Source organism: Schistocerca piceifrons, chromosome 8 (assembly GCF_021461385.2).
Source record: "Schistocerca piceifrons isolate TAMUIC-IGC-003096 chromosome 8, iqSchPice1.1, whole genome shotgun sequence".
In the NCBI taxonomy this organism is placed as follows: Eukaryota; Metazoa; Arthropoda; class Insecta; order Orthoptera; family Acrididae; genus Schistocerca; species Schistocerca piceifrons.
Genome location: NC_060145.1, coordinates 147,333,596 through 147,350,452, shown reverse-complemented (window position 1 = coordinate 147,350,452; position 16,857 = coordinate 147,333,596). Strand labels below are relative to the sequence as shown.

General features: G+C 38.8%; 1 protein-coding gene across 1 annotated transcript in view; it reads right to left on the bottom strand.

Moving 5' to 3' along the window:
- LOC124712144 (TWiK family of potassium channels protein 18) overlaps positions 1–16,857 on the bottom strand; it is a 1,284,422-nt gene that overhangs the window by 925,143 nt on the left and 342,422 nt on the right. The window contains exon 2 of the mRNA XM_047242441.1: positions 2,350–2,390. The gene's annotated coding sequence lies outside the window, so the exon portion shown is untranslated. The remainder of the gene's footprint in view (positions 1–2,349; positions 2,391–16,857) is intronic.

Below are 16,857 nucleotides of genomic sequence, written 5' to 3'. Positions count from 1 at the left end.
CACAACTACAGTGGTCATTAGCGCCCAGTCTATGAATGCAGTGCGAGGCACGAGGTTAAAACAGCAATTAAAAAGGACAACACTATAAAAGGCACATTAGCTAGGTAGTGTTGCAACTTGTGTGCATATTATTAGCTTCGGAAAACAATAACGCAACGTTCATAGCTTCTGTTCGTTATCTCTCGTGCTTTGCCGTTCCTTCTAGCGCCGATGAAGAGGTAGTTTTATGTTGTACGCGCCTTTCGTTATTAAAGAAAGGTTGGTATCTATGTAGAAGGGCAAAAGGAATATACTAGCGACGATTCAACTGATAAATGATTAAGAGAGGAAGACTGGATAAGTAGAAAGTGAATTATTAGAGAACATGAAAGGAAGTTGAATATCAGGAAATTCAATTCTGCTGAGTTTTTCGCTATTAACATGTTGCGGTACATGAGTGTGTCAAGAGCTGAGTAAAGAGAGGAGGTTAGAGCAGTATCTAGTTAGATGGAAATAGTAATAGTCCACGGTAGCTGCAACATCTTTAATTTTTTGAACATACTATTTATTAATGTTGACATCTTATTTAATAATACCCTAGAAACGATCCATTAAAGTGTCATGCTTTGTTAGGGTGTAGTAACAGCAGCTGAGAAACGTGTGACATGAATCAGGCTCGGATTCTAACATAAAGCGGAAGTAAGGGCATAATAGATATCTGAATTTGTCTGTATAATCATGTAATCGTACGGCAAATGCACAAAGCTATCACCTGGAACCCCCATAATTATGCACAGTCATTTGAAGGTGCGTTGTCTCACAGTCACGATTTAAATTGTTTTGAGATATGATCGATGCTAAGTTCTCATTGCATGTAACTGTTACAGGTATACATAACAAATTAAGTTTTTATAACATAATTGTGTTGAAAGAGCGGCCACTTAACGACAGATTACCGTGTTCACTGGAAGGCGTTGCGTAATAATAATTTTTATGGAATGGAGTGTTGGCGAGAATGTCGGCCGCTGAGGCCAATAGTCACTCTCAAAATGGTTCAAATGGCTCCGGGCACTATGGAACTTAACATCTGAGGTCATCAGTCCCCTAGACTTAGAACTACGTAAACCTAACAAACCTAAGGACATCACACACATCCATGCCAGAGGCAGGATTCGAACCTGCGACCGTAGCTGCTGCGTGGTTCCGGACTGAAGGGCCTAGAACCGCTCGGTCACAACGGCCGGCCTATTCACTTTCAACTAAAACATTTCTCTCTATTTCTTACTGATATATAGGTGAAGAAATATTTAACCCGGATCCTCTGATGGGCAGTCAGCCGAGCTGTCACACTCAGCTACAGCGGTAGACAATAAATACAATAATAACCCAATAATAAATCAAATTTATATTTAATAAAAATAATATAGTCTTCCCCCACAACGATGGTGTACACACATAAGCGCTGAGGAGACATTCCATCGTGGTGTGCGTGTGACACGGAAATACGAGTAGTGAAGGACGGCGGCATGGCTTTCAAAACTGCTGCAACCACCTATCCAGTTCCAAGAAATAAGTTCAGTTATTTACATGTATTCAGTAATTTTTTTTTACCTCAAAACGGAATAAGGAAATTTATGACCATTTCTCGTTGTTAGAGACAGATTTTTTTTTTCGGCGTGATAGTTAAGGAGTAGCGACGTACAGAATTTTAATTGGCCGAGAGGTAGAACCTTCGTCATAAATTCTATAATGAGACTAGAGCGGCAGGAAAGGATAGGACTGCTTATCTCCAGAAAAAACTCCCTACGTTGAGGCACAGGTCAAGTGTCCAGGATGTGAGATCGATCCTCAATAACGACTGGCTGTTTTTGAGGACGAGGACGACTAGTTCTGAGAAAATTGTACCTGAATTTTTTTGAATCACCCTACATTTTGTCGGTAGTAATACTGAATTTTATATTAGAAAAATGATAACCAAGCATTTTATTTTTTACTTTCAGATTGTAATTTGTACTGTAAATAAGGTCTTTCTTCTTACACGTCGGGCCTAAGAGCCACTTCAGCATTTTTCAGATTGTTGATTATTTAGGTAGTTCTTTTTAACCAAAGAAAAAGTCGAAAAGGCAGGAGAGGAGCCTGCCTATAGATCCTGTGATTTTAAGGTTTCTATATCGACTGCAACTTAATTAAAAAATCGTCAAACTTTAGAGTGGCGGTTATCCCCGTCCTTTCTCTACCCCTGGTACCTTAGCTGACAAGACTCTGAGAACAACGTATTCTGGCAGAACTTCGCGCTCCAGAATAAACGCAAGCATTTTTTTCACAGCGTTCGCTACACATTTTATACTGAATATCTGAATATATCCATACCTTTTGTTGTTGTCTTGGAAACCGGAGATGGCGGATGAATGCTGAAACATTAAAAAGAATAATTATTTATTGTTAACGATTTCAGACTAATTGGTAGCAACATGAATAAATAACACAGCTGATATGCGAAAGAATAAAGCTGGATTATTGTACTGGGAAGATAAAAGAATTACACTATGTTACATCACGTTTGTCATATGCAATGAAGGGGGGGGGGAGGGGAAGGGGGCACTACGAACTAAAAACAGCGAAGGTCATATATTAAATGTTTGTGACTTAAAATTACGAAAAACTGTCATATTACAGAGCTAACTCTAAACGTAATATATCGTAGACCATTAATTTCCGGTTTCTGTGAAGTTTATCTTCAGTGGAGTAGGACGAGTTCTTCAGTAGAAACTTATTAGATTCATTATCTAACCATAATAGATTGAGAACACCGCAGCTGATTTCATATGTACCAGTGAAGTAAAAAACTGTAAACAAACGTTTCATGAATGCGTTATGTCATCGTCATTGGTTTCAGGTTTCGAACCATCGTCAGATGGCAGCAAGGATTTCTTGTACAAATTTTCACTTTTCTGCTCCTATACTATAGCAGAATATTCATGAGTTTCTAATCTTCAGAAGCCTTTACATTATATAAAAGGCCTTTATATTTTACCTGCTTGAGGAAAGGTTTTCCTTTATACATTGCACCATAGCTGTCTTCAGCCATGATATCAAGAATGCTGAACATGATCTTGACTAAAGAGAATATGGCGGACATGTCAACTAGTGATTCTGCTGGTTGCACAAAAGAGCAATACGGTACAGTAATGACATGCTTCTACAGCTATGACGTACATTATACAGGGTTATTACAAATGATTGAAGCGATTTCACAGCTCTACAATAACTTTATTATTTGAGATATTTTCACAATGCTTTGCACACACATACAAGAACTCAAAAAGCTTTTTTAGGCATTCACAAATGTTCGATATATGCCCCTTTAGTGATTCGGCAGACATCAAGCCGACAATCAAGTTCCTCCCACACTCGGCGCAGCATGTCCCCATCAATGAGTTCGAAAGCATCGTTGATGCGAGCTCGCAGTTCTGGCACGTTTCTTGGTAGAGGAGGTTTAAACACTGAATCTTTCACATAACCCCACAGAAAGAAATCGCATGGGGTTAAGTCGGGAGAGCGTGGAGGCCATGACATGAATTGCTGATCATGATCTCCACCGCGCCGAAAATTCAAAGCGTTTGTCTTAGTCATCGGGTGTCAGGGCTTGTAGCAATTGTAAACGGTAAGGCTTCTGCTTTAGCCTTTTCCGTGAGATTTTCCAAACCGTCGGCTGTGATACGTTTAGCTCCCTGCTTGCTTTATTCGTCGACTTCCGCGGGCTACGCGTGAAACTTGCCCGCACGCGTTCAACCGTTTCTTCGCTCACTGCAGGCCGACCCGTTGATTTCCCCTTACAGAGGCATCCAGAAGCTTTAAACTGCGCATACCATCGCCGAATGGAGTTAGCAGTTGGTGGATCTTTGTTGAACTTCGCCCTGAAGTGTCGTTCGTTGCACTGTTATGACTGACTGATGTGAGTGCATTTCAAGCACGACATACGCTTTCTCGGCTCCTGTCGCCATTTTGTCTCACTGCGCTCTGGAGCGCTCTGGCGGTAGAAACCTGAAGTGCGGCTTCAGCCGAACAAAACTTTATGAGTTTTTCTACGTATCTGTAGTGTGTCGTGATCATATGTCAATGAATGGAGCTACAGTGAATTTATGAAATCACTTCAATCATTTGTAATAGCCCTGTAGTAATGATTTTTTTCATTTTAGCCTAGTTAGTGGTGGCAAGTACACATTTAATCTTTAAAAATTGTGGCAATGTAAACGGAAAGTTTTCTATATGAAGAAAGTGTTATATAAACTAACTAGCATAGCTATGATAGTTACATATTCCCTTTATCTGTACAGAAATACGTAAATAACACATTAGATTTTAAGAAATGTAAAAGAAGTTAATTATGATCCAACCCCCAAAATATAGCTACAATTTAGAAAGAAGTACTGAAAGAATTTTACTTCCTCTTATCCTTAAATGAAAAGTCTGAATGCACAATCGTGAACCCTTCGGCCCATTAAATTTCAGGCATGCAGCCGCGGAAATAAAATTTCCTCCACTGATATTTCAGCCGCTTATCGTCCGGCCATCCTAAGAGTGAGTCAAAAGACTGACAAGATGCCAAGCGCGGCCTTTTATGCTTCACCGCTACAGTTTCTGCATTTTAAGATAATTTTCGAATAAAAAATAGCTATAAGCCTAATAAAAGTATTCAAGGTATTTCCTTTCTGAACAAAGCTCAATTCGCGTCTTTCGATATACTTATCTTGTACACAAATATACAAGTAAACGAAAGAATCTCATTAACCAAAAAAATATATAAAACGCACGTTTTTCTACGTAAAGCTATTAAATTGTGGAAATTGTGGTGATAGTGCACGACTATTTCAGCTTTAACCACAAGTTGTTTGTGTACAAAAAGTGAGTCCCAGTGGGAACTACTCTTCTAACCAATATCCTCGTGCATCGTCTAGAAACATGTTGTGTCAGAGTTAATGCAGTAATAACAAAAAAGATTAATTATTACAAACTATGTGTGGATGGTATGCTTATCTTCTATAACGGAACATCAAGGAAAATAGATTGTTTTGCAAAATAACTTAGCAACCTCCCTCATCAGATAAAGTCCACTCCGTAACATGAAACACATAATGCTATTATCTTCCTTGATTTATAGATTAGCAAACAAAATGGCAAGCATAAATTTCAAGTACACAGAAAATCCAGTACAACTAGTGTCAGCATCTATGGTACTTCTCGTCATGCAAGCTCCGTAATATGGCTTTTTATTGTGTGGTACTCACTAGAGTCGAAAAAGTTCCATTGGATGCGGAATACAGAGCTTAGCATAATAAACCTAACAGCTGAGAGTAATGATTATATATCTGGTATAACAAACACTGTTTACAGCGGCTTCACAAAACTCGAAAAAGTAATCGGTCGATTGACTTAAAATTTTGGCACAACATTGCATTCGAATACTCATGTGTTGTTATACCTGGAAGACGATTTGATTATATGTTTTCGAAAATCAAAATGTGATTTACTTTGATTCCCATTCTAGCATTCAATTTAATTCATAGCTTTCGTTTGGTATGTGTTCTGACTATCTGTTTTCTAAAATAGATTTTATTTCTTTGGTTTCTTTCCTGTTGATCGTCATCTATGTTTTCGTGGGCCACATTACGAGTGTTACGAGATGAATAGGAAGACAAAAGGTGGTGTTTTCGTTCACACTGTGGTGCATAATCAGTGAGCGAAAGAGATTTGATACCGAGTGTTGTATTCACTTCATTTATTTTATTTTGGAAATGATTTAAGTATCTGTTTTTTATGTATTCAGTTCTTTCTTTTTCAGTAATCGTCGTCTTGGTTTTCGCCGACCATAGTATGAGTTTCATGAACTGAATCAAGAAGAAGAAGAGCATCACAATCGTCTCAACAATGCCAACAACCAATAGATCAACAGTGAAGAAGTATGCAGATGCAATATCTGAATGATAGGGCTTTATGTCATCGAATCTCTTTATCATACGAACCGGATATTGAATAAATACGTCTTGTGGATTCATTTAAATTGGAAAAATGGACAAAGTTAATCCACATTGAAAAACTCTGAGATTTAAAGGGGTAACACCAGGAATGTGCTACCTGAAGCTACCTGAATTCGAGCTGCCAAAGCAAGCACTGAAACTTTTGTTAATTGGAACTACTAATGATTCCTCAAAAACATTATCAATTACAACATCTGTTTTCAGATGACTTCACTCTGCGTTAACGTTACAGTGGAACATTTGATCCCGACATTTAAAATACAGGAACAAACTTATCACCACTTCTTTGCTTGATTTTCCGAGCAGTAACAATAAATTTCTCCAAATCTACGTCATCGGAGATGAAAATGACCAACAGAATGCACGCTCTTAAATCTCTACTGGAATCAGAAATTATATTGCTGAGTCGTTGCAAAAAAATGTTACATGATGATTATTTAATTCAAATGTTCAAAAATGCGATTTATGTTATGCTATTTGACAGCCATAGAATTGTTACTGACGCTGAACAAACACCAACCAGTGAGCATGTCAGACGATATAACGCGCCAACAATTCATGAGGTGGCAACAGTCATGGTTGAAGAAGAGTTTCATCCTAGCAGTATCGTTTTGCTGTGCAGAAATGAACAACTACAAAGAATTGCTGACATTCATGGATGGCACATTCCATCGTAGAATCTTAGAGAGATTCGAAACGGTCAAGATGGTAATCATTTCAACACCAAAATGATAAACATAGTCAGACGGAAAAGCACAGGCAAAAAAATTAGTTCAGTGAATTATCATTCCTGTCGGATTATGGTATGTAAAAATATTCTGAGATGTCGGCAGCTCTTCCATCGGTAGCTCCCCAATGTATACATGGAAATAAGAGTCGGAACAACTAGTATTCATTAGGATTAATCAAAAGAAACTGACATCAGAAGAACATATACATATAAGCAACATAGAAAATATCACAATATTGCCTGCGACATATACTGGTAGTCTACGACATGCACGAATATGTACAGAATGCTATTAAGAATGAGCGAAAATATGGTCTTCCTGGTTTTTTTTTTTTTTTTTTTACATATCAATGCTGAGTACAGAAATTCTCTGAAGTACATAAACAATTTATAAATACGTCGACAAAAGGCAGAGATGTTGCCGTATCTGGCGTTTCAACAAGAAGTAATTTACATGAAATCTCTCAATATCAAATCGACAAATATATCAGCAACAATGAAACTGTGTAGCTTATTTTAGGATCTCCAATCAACGAGAGGGATCCAAGTGTCTATCTTGTTGTCCATCCTGAAAACCGATAAATAATGCATTTTACGAAAAAAAAGCATACAGACCAGTCAAACCCATCAACCAAACATAAGATTAACAGCGTTTTTCTATTGTGTCAAACAGCTGATTTTGCAAGATCATTGATGGTGCAGACATTCGACGTATTACACTTGAATCGCAACATGAAAGAATTTTGAAAGAAGGAACAAAGGTGAAACAGTGGCTGGACAACCTGAAATATTTTCACCAAATATGCAGTGTATGTCCAAACAACGCTGAATGCCTTCATTTGCGGCTGCTTCTCATTACCGTTCGTGGTCCTGAATCGTTTACACATTTAGCGAACAGTGGATGGAATAGTACACAATAAGTGTAGGAGTGCATGTGAGGTGCTTCATTTCCTAGAAACGACGATCACTGGGACAAGTCAATTGAGGATTCATCCGCCACTTCTAATCCATTTCAGACATGTCCTATGCAACTGTGGGACAAATACAAAGACCGTGGCCAAAGATATTCTGCACAGAATGTGTTAATAAACCCAAATCATGACTTGTATTTCATAGAAGAAATGTACGATGACGAGCTAATCTTCATTGAGGATCTTTGTCTTGCAATGTTTGGCACGTTGTTGGCACAGTTGACAATGACAGCTCTAAAATGGTCCATCAGTGCCACATTCGACAAGGAACTGGTCACAGGACAATCAATCATCCTACAGAAATGACTTACAGCTTTTCAACAAGGAAATAAACCCTAATTCCTTCCGATACGAAAGATGGCATTTGACACCATCATACAGGCTGTGGCCAACCAATACAACGGATTATACGTTTTGGACGCTCCAGATGGAACTCTAAAAACGTTCTCAATTTCCTTGGTTCAGGCTAAAACCCGTTGAAACGTCCAAATTGCTGTTGCTTTTGATTCTTCATGCACTGGTGCCACGTTGACGCAAGGAGGGAGTGCTGCTCATTGAGCTCTCTCAGTGTACGTGCGATTTATAGAAAACTCGAATGTGGTATTTCAAGAACATCAGGAACCGGAAAGTTCCTTCAGGCGTGCGAAACCATTGTATGGGATGAATGTGCAGTGGCTCACAGAAAACCACTGGATACCTTACACCATACACTGAAAGACTTGCGATATAGTCGGTTTCCATTTCAGGGTCAGTGCTACTACTATCTGGTGACTTCAGGCAATCTGTTCCAGTTATACCTCATTCAACGTCAGTAGATGAACTGCATGCCTGCTTGAAATATTCTCTTTGGAGAACAGTCAGAAAAATACATTTAACAACAAAATTCAGCTTCTGACCGTCCAGCACCTGAAATATTTTCAAGACAATTATTCGAGGTCAGTAACAACACTGTACCTACATTCCAGGAACAGGAAATATCATCTGCCCATTTAATTTCTGTAACATCGTGAATTGCAAAGAAGAAATACTAGACGAGGTTTTCCAAAACACCGCAACGAACTATCGAATTCACGGATGGTTGAGCGGGAGAGGCATTCTAGCGGCTAAAAGCGTCGGCGTACGCGATATGAATTACATCATCGTAAACAGACGCACGATGAATCAAAACAAAGTAGAGAATTTTCCAATTGAACTGAGTAATTCTCTCGAGATTACCCACACACATTCCGAATTTGAGAACTGGAGTGCCGATTATATTACTCCGAAACACCAATCAGCGAAAGTTATGCAATGACCACGATTAGTACTTAAAAACTGACGACCAGTCTAATTGAAGCAACAATTATGACTGGAATTCGTAAGAATGAAGACGTACTACTTCCAGAATACCACTTGTTTCTACCGGCATGGCGTTCGAGTCCAAACACTTCAATTTCTAGTTGCATTCAGTATGACTACCAGTAAAGCACAAGTGAAATTTTTGCAAGTGCGTGGTTTGAATTTAGAAAACGGTTATTTCTCTCTTGGGCAGTTGTACGGCATATGCTCCAGATGTGGAAAAAGTTCGAATTTTATGTTTACGCAGAAAACTGACAAAAATTCTTATCAGTCCAATATAATTACAATAAAAATAATTTTTGGTGAAAGCATCTTTTTTTCTCCTTCCCTGTCAATATTTATAGCCACAGCAACACAAAACAGCGCACTGAATTGAATGACGTGTTTTATCATTGAGTCTGTTTCGCAGAATACTTTTTACTTTCGCATTCATTTCACGTTACATTTAACCACAGTGAAGCACAGCCAGGTGTAGCTAGTACCATGACAAAAATACCTCTATGTAACAAATAGCACTTTAGCACAGTCATTCACCCATCCCCCTCCAAACTCAGGTAAACATAACTGCATATCATTCATCGGTAGTAGAAGTCTCACATCGAAGTGCAAACTTGTGCTGTGTTAACATATCAAGACTAGTTTTTTCAAAAATAATAAAATGACGTATAAACTATTTCGTTACTTTTATCTCCAAAATGAACCACACAACAACTGCTATTTCTAAACTGAGGTGCTCTGTGTATCCTACATTTTATATGAGTCAAACTGGTAATAGTTTCAACGTAAGATGCAGAGAACACATGACTCCATTCAGGCTAAAATATTTAAGAAATCAACTTTTGCTGCTCACATAGCCCAACCTAGCGACATTTACAATAGTTTCAAGAAAGCTTCGAAAGATTACATTTAGTTCAGAAAAAGAGTATAGATGAATTTGACGTAACTATGTAATCTTCTGCGGATGGCGTCATGGTAATTGCATTCTACTACGTGTTCCACCATATCATTGTATAAAACACGTTTCGGGCTTCCTAAGTGGGCTTCCTCAGAGTAAATCTTAAGCAGTACAACACACAAAAATTTTAATAATAGTAGATGAATTTGTTCAAAGAATTGGAAATATATAGCCGCCTTGCCTAAGTATCTGACAGTATCCTCAATGACCAAATAGAAATAAGAAACAAAATGCACCTACAAGTCGTCAATCCACTTCTGTATTTCTATACCAGTAAATGGGATTGCCATGATTAGCCCATTCAGTAAAGCAACCTTCATATTAACAGAAATTCAGTTTAGATTGTCACTGTTTTTTTAGAAATTAAATCTATAGTGACCACTGATCAAGTCTACTAAAAAGGAGTCTTTGTTATAATATACATCATAACTGTAGGAATGTGTCATTATGGCACATACGTTTTGTTTGGTGCAACCAAATCAACCCCTAGCTGGCACGACATCAGATATAAACAAATGTGTTTACCATCTTTTCTTTAGTCAATCCAATTTTCATCATGTTCAATACCCTGAATGCAGACTACTGTGTTGTGGTATCTACAGCAGAACCTTTCTTGGTGTAAGTAAAACGTAAACACCTTGTTTAAAAAATTTTGTATACAAGGAGGTCATGTATACTCTGTTATAGGACGAAAATAATGTAAAATTCGTGCAATAAGTTCTTGCTGCTGTCTGGTAATGGGCTCTGTGCTAGACATTAGTGATGGAAAAATAAAGCATTCATCTAAAAGTGTGACTGGTTGCAGTTTTTTTCCTCAGATTTATATAATTGTTTTAGACTCAATCACATTATCTATGTGACATTTGATATGATATGCCAATGTGTTAAAAACATCTGTGTCCATGTAACTGGAATCTTTTTGTACTAATACTACCTCATAAGCCTTTGTGGAGGCTCTTTTATAGCTGCTTCCCACTATTTTTTGAGGCAAGTGTAGCTCTGTGGGGTTTATAACCTCCTAGCTCCAATAGGAGTGGAGATACTGGCAAGATAATGATTTCTCAGCCTCTGCCAAGTATGCTCCCTTGTGTGTTATGTACGAATACTATTACTACCCTCACTTACAGAGCAGGTAACCTGTCAGAAGTACAGCATAATTTGCAAGCCGCTGACATGTAAGCTTCATTGCATGGCAGGAATGTTGTCTTTGGCTTGCTTCATTAACCTGCTTTGCAGGGGCAAAAAAACAGTTTTCAAGCCCCTGAATGTAGGCTGCCCTGCATACCACTTGTGTTGTGGAACTAGAATCAGCATGCTTCATCAGACTGATGTGCAGGGGCTACATGTGCAGACATTTGTGGCTGAGGAAAGGTTGAGATGGATAGAGAAGAGGATGGACAGAGAGGTAGGGACAGGATAGGACTGGGTAGGGAGAGCAGGGGGCAGGAATGGATGGTAAGATAGAGGAGGAAGGAGAGGGTGGACAAAGATAGAGAAAGAGGAGATCAATAGGGAAACAGAAGGAGATGGATAGGACAGTGGTGGTGGTGGTGGTGGTGGTGGTGGTGGAGGAGGAGGAGGAAGAGTAGGAAGAGGAGGTGGAGGAGGAGGAGGAGGAGAAGATGGATGGGGTGGAGACGGAGGAAGGGATGAATAGGGAGAGAGTGACAAAAGATGGATAGTCAGAGGTGGTAAGAGGAGATGAATAAAGTGAGTGAGCAGAAAAGGGCGAATGGGAAGAGGTAATAGAAAAAGTTGGACAAACATTGAGTTAAGAAGCGATGGACACAGAGAGAGGAGCGAGAAGGAGATAGAATTGGAGAGAGAGAGGACTGGATGGACAGAGACATGATGGAAGAGAGGATGGACAGAGAGAGCATGGGGAGGAAGGTATGCATGAAATATATAATCTGTGAGTATTTGTCTGATCATAAACGTTTTAAGAGGTCCCTAATAGATGTACTAGGATGAACACCAAACGTGAATTGTACAGACACTTCAACTTAGAATCATTGTCCCTGCAACTTGAGTTTTCCAAATAATTATGCCATAACATTTCACTGAATGAAAACATGCAGACTAAACTAGTTTCTCCTTTTGTAAATCATATGTAGCTGTACCCATTGTTACTTCAAGCACAGCTGATTAAGGTACTTCATAAATAGTAGGCTGTGGATTTCCAATTAAGGTTGTGATCTATGTATAGCCCCAAAGACTTATCTGCTTCTATTTTTTTGTTTCATTCTTTGATGACTGTTTTATAGCTCATTGAGGTGCAACAATCGTCTAATTCAGTGGCAGTCCATTTTTCTAGAACCATATATTGCTACCTTCTCAGGAAGGCTACTGATACTATTATTTACTCCTATACTTGCACTATCCGCAAAAATGACAACATTTCATTTTTCTGAAACTGTAGATGGAGAATCTATTTTGTGTATTAAGGGGAAAAGAAGATCCAAAAGATAACTTTGTGATACCTCATTTGTGCTTGGTTCAGATGAGTGTGTATTATTGTATAATTGATACAGAACTGACAAACTCTGTTTACTGTCATTCAGTTACAAAGAAAACAATGAATCTGTTCAGTCCAATATTCGACAAAATACATACTTTTGCTTGAGGATATTATTTATCACATTATCAAAAGCCTTAATCAAGTAACAATGTTGCTAATAACTTCTCATCTATTGATTTTAGTATATTATGTGTCAAAGATAATAATGCACAAGTGGTTCACAACCTTTGAATTTCCTTCAATCCAGTATGTTTTCTACTTTGTTTGCTATGCTTACAGTTCATAAGGACTATTGTACAGCACATACTCTCAAAAATATTGCAAATTATTGGTAGTAATGAGATGGGTTACTAATTCTTCATTAACTTTTTCTGTCCATTTTTGTTAAGACACTTAAGGTAGAATTTTTAAACCTATCTGCAAAAGTACCACTGTGAAATAGTATGTTACAAAAGTAACTCAGCATGCTCCTATGTTCATATAGCCAACATTTCATTATTTTTAAAGCTAATTTTAATTATAAACACTTGAACATCTATTTCTGACACTGTTGCTAACACTGAAAACATGCTTTGGTGATGTGAGAAGGAGAAATTCATCAGTCGTTTTCAAGGATTTTCTTACAAACTCGTACAGTACCATTTAAGGATGCATTCAAATCTAAATTATATGCTACTGGCAGTGGGTATTGATGAACACTGACGTTTGGAGGTTTTGGGTATTTAATCTACCACCAATGGTTAAAGTTATTAGGAAAATAGTTTTCTAACCAGCTTATAACTATGCTACAGAATGCATTACATTTTTTGTTAGAAACCAAAGATGTTACATAGATCTTTCCAGTCTTCATTTCCCCAATTTTTATTGAATTCCTCATTTTTTCCTCTTTTTTATCTTTATAATTTTCCAAATATTTTGTGTACGTCACCTAACATAACAGTAGAAGAAGTGTAGTTGTGTTGAGTTTCCATCTATTCTTGGGCACCATGACTGTCCTCATTTGAACTCCTCTGTCAGGAGAGTTAATTTGGAGTTGGAATGGCCGCTTATGTCATATTCAGGGTCACACATTGGTGTGGTTCCTGTTGATTCAGTCAATAGGTGGGATTATACTAGGCATGGCCTTCACCTCAACAGGAAATGGAAGGGTAAACTGGCTGGGAAAATAGCAGGGAAGTTAGAGAGGGGGCTGCGCTGTCGTGAGTGATAAAATACCAGTGGCTATAGGGTTCAGAAAGGAGCCTTTTTTAGGGTAGGGAGGACAGCAAGAAACCCACTTTTAAGATAGGTTAGGATTGAGACAAACCTTCAGTGTAAGAAAAAACCAAAAAACATAATTCTAGATTATTACATCAGCATAAACAGCTGTTTGTTAAGAATTTTCAACAATCAGCAGAAATTTTAACTCTACCCAATTTTAACTCTGTCAAAGGGAAATGTCAGCTGTCCTTATTGCATATTTGAGGACTGAGAAATAAAATTAATAAATTAATTATCTGCATAGACATCATTGACAAAAAACTGCAGGCAGCTGGTATACTTTGTGGTCTGACAAAGGCATTTGACTGTGTAAATCACAAAATCCTTTTAAGTAAATTGGAATAGTATGGTGTAACAGGAAATGCTGCAAAATTGTTCAAATCTTATATCTCTCACAGGAACCAAAGGGCATTATTAGGAAAGAGACATGTATTAACCTATGAGGCATCATCCAACTGGGAATTCATTACATGTGGGGTACCACAAGGTTCCATCTTAGGGCCCTTAGGTTTTATTGTGTATATCAATGACCTTTCATTAGTAACATTACCAGATGCCACGTTTGTTTTGTTTGCTGAAGGTACAAACATTGCAATAAATAATAAATCAAGTGTAGTCTTAGAAAGATGAGCTAATAAAATATTTGTGGACATAAACCACTAGTTCCTAGCCAATTCTCTGTCACTAAACTTTGAAAAAACACACTACATGCAGCTCAGGACTTGCAAGAGGTTTCCCAAGAGTATATGCCTGACATATGATGACAAGCAGATAGAAGAAGTGGACAGTGTAAAATTCTTGGGCCCGCATCTCGTGGTCGTGCGGTAGCGTTCTCGCTTCCCACGCCCGGGTTCCCGGGTTCGATTCCCGGCGGGGTCAGGGATTTTCTCTGCCTCGTGATGGCTGGGTGTTGTGTGCTGTCCTTAGGTTAGTTAGGTTTAAGTAGTTCTGAGTTCTAGGGGACTTATGACCACAGCAGTTGAGTCCCATAGTGCTCAGAGCCATTTGAAACATTTTTTAAAATTCTTGGGAATACAGCTTGATAATAAATTCAGCTGGAAGGAGCACACCACAGAACTGCTGAAGCGTCTAAAAAATCTCTATTTGCAATGCGAAATCTGTTAGACTTAGGGGATATAAAAATGAAAAAGCTGGCATACTATGCTTAATTTCACCCAATAATGTCTTATGGGGTAATTTTTTGTGGTAATTCATCAAGCCAAGCTAAAGTTTTCTGGGCACAAAAACGTGCAATAAGAGTTATATGTGGTGTGAACTCAAGAACATCCTGCAGAGCCCTGTTTAGGTAATCAGGGATACTAACTACTGCTTCCCAATATATTTATTCCTGAATGAAATTTGTCATTAAAATGTATCACTTTTTCAAACCGACAGCTCAGTTCTTGGAATCAATACTAGAAATAAGATGATATGTTTACTACCTTATCAACAATTTTCTTTAATTTTAAATTCAGTGCGTTAAAGCGATTTTAGTATACGAGTGTTGTACGAGGGCAGTTCAATAAGTAATGCAACACGTTTTTTTTCTGAAACAGGGGTTGTTTTATTCAGCATTGAAATACACCAGGTTATTCCCCAATCTTTTAGCTACACAACACTGTTTTTCAACGTAATCTCCATTCAATGCTACGGCCTTACGCCACCTTGAAATGAGGGCCTGTATGCCTGCACGGTACCATTCCACTGGTCGATGTCGGAGCCAACGTCGTACTGCATCAATAACTTCATCATCATCCGCGTAGTGCCTCCCACGGATCGCGTCCCTCATTGGGCCAAACATGTGGAAATCCGACGGTGCAAGATCGGGGCTGTAGGGTGCATGAGGAAGAACAGTCCACTGAAGTTTTGTGAGCTCCTCTCGGGTGCGAAGACTTGTGTGAGGTCTTGTGTTGTCATGAAGAAGGAGAAGTTTGTTCAGATTTTTGTGCCTACGAACACGCTGAAGTCGTTTCTTCAATTTCTGAAGAGTAGCACAATACACTTCAGAGTTGATCGTTTGACCATGGGGAAGGACATCGAACAGAATAACCCCTTCAGCGTCCCAGAAACTGTAACCATGACTTTACCAGCTGAGGGTATAGCTTTAAACTTTTTCTTGGTAGGGGAGTGGGTGTGGCGCCATTCCATTGATTGCCGTTTTGTTTCAGGTTCGAAGTGATGAACCCATGTTTCATCGCCTGTAACAATCTTTGACAAGAAATTGTCACCCTCAGCCACATGACGAGCAAGCAATTCCGCACAGATGGTTCTCCTATGCTCTTTATGGTGTTCGGTTAGACAACGAGGGACCCAGCGGGAACAAACCTTTGAATATCCCAACTGGCGAACAATTGTGACAGCACTACCAACAGAGATGTCAAGTTGAGCACTGAGTTGTTTGATGGTGATCCGTCGATCATCTCAAACGAGTGTGTTCGCACGCTCCGCCATTGCAGGAGTCACAGCTGTGCACGGTCAGCCCGCACGCGGGAGATCAGACAGTCTTGCTTGAACTTGCGGCGATGATGACACACGCTTTGCCCAACGACTCACCGTGCTTTTGTCCACTGCCAGATCACCGTAGACATTCTGCAAGCGCCTATGAATATCTGAGATGCCCTGGTTTTCCGCCAAATGAAACTCGATCACTGCCCGTTGTTTGCAACGCACATCCGTTACAGACGCCATTTTAACAGCTCCGTACAGCGCTGCCACCTGTCGGAAGTCAATGAAACTATACGAGACGAAGCGGGAATGTTTGAAAATATTCCACAAGAAATTTCCGGTTTTTTCAACCAAAATTGGCCGAGAAAAAAATGTGTTGCATTACTTATTGAACTGCCCTCGTAAAATGATCCTTTCTTATAACAAATAAAAAAAAAAAAGAAAATAACGATCATTCCACTTGCGACCTGTGGATGGTACATTAGCTTACTTGTGTTATTTGTAAATATTTGTCATGTATTATTGTTTCCGTACATGTTATACATCCTGGAGGACCTCCTCACTACTGATCAACTGGAATTAAAGTAAATCTAATCTAAAGAGTTAACCGTCGTTACCTGAGA